The sequence below is a fragment of the Amblyomma mixtum genome, chromosome 2, assembly GCF_055824585.1.
Source record: "Amblyomma mixtum isolate Tamu chromosome 2, ASM5582458v1, whole genome shotgun sequence".
Taxonomy (NCBI): domain Eukaryota; kingdom Metazoa; phylum Arthropoda; class Arachnida; order Ixodida; family Ixodidae; genus Amblyomma; species Amblyomma mixtum.
This window is the reverse complement of record NC_143013.1, coordinates 63,928,609-63,929,691: the sequence shown is the minus strand read 5'-3', so window position 1 is coordinate 63,929,691 and position 1,083 is coordinate 63,928,609.

Here is a 1,083-nt window from a genome sequence, read left to right as displayed (position 1 = left end):
TCTGCCTGTTGATGGAGTTGAGATTCTCTAAATCCTCAACAGGCATGTATGAAATTGTGTAAGTGAGAGATTGCTCACTTACATTGGCCTCGTTAGCAGTTTTCTTGCTCACACTGTGTTGGTTAGGCATCTTCGTGGTCACAATGGACTTGTTAGCCCGCTTCGTACGCACACTGGGCCCACACTCAGTCGGGGTTTTGGAAAGCTTCCTCTTCAGACGCCGACTCACAATCTCGGTGTAGCCACCGTCGAACTCCATGTCATCCGAGTCGGAGAAACAAGACGACCCCGGGAGCTCTGAGGGGAGATCCATACTGCATCCAGGTTGATCTGTGCGGTTCACACTGCTAACCACAGAATGCAGCAGAGGCGGCGGGTCATCCGCCTCTTGGCGTTACCTGGAGTCCCTTTAGTAAAATGTGCACCATCGTCACCTCCTGTCTTCTCCAGCGGTCAGACCTCGTTGGTTTTCCATAATGGAGACGAGGCAGAAGGGAGACGGCACACGCGCACAGTGGAGCGGCTGCCTTCTGTACCGTTTTCATTTTCTACCGCTGCTTGTCAAGATGCGAATTCAGTTTGGATACAATGCAAACAGACTCCGTTCTGAAAGGTTTAATCTGCGTACAACGAAGCACGAAAGCGTACATACATGAAATAACGTTTTGCAAGAAACATTTGTGTTAAGTCGCACACAGAGAGCACCAACATAGTGTTTTGCAAGGTAATGATACTAGAGTGAAAAGTTGGGATGTGGTTTGCTCATGTATATACAGCTTTCAAAACATTAAAAATTCATGCCATGATCTGCACAAAAAATTTCACAACCAGTGTATCTGCGCAATCACAAGCATGTGAGATTATTATACAACCTGCCACTGTAGAGTTACAGCTGGTTTCATAGTTGACAGTTATTTAACTTAAGCAGTTATGTTTGTGAATGCTCGCTTTTTATTTTTGCTATAAATTCACTGGTATTACTGTTGTAAAAAGTCGACAAATAAAAATATCATAGCAAGTAAATAATGACTCAGTCATACACAGTTTAGCATTCAATACCTTGCATATCTTTTCACACATTCG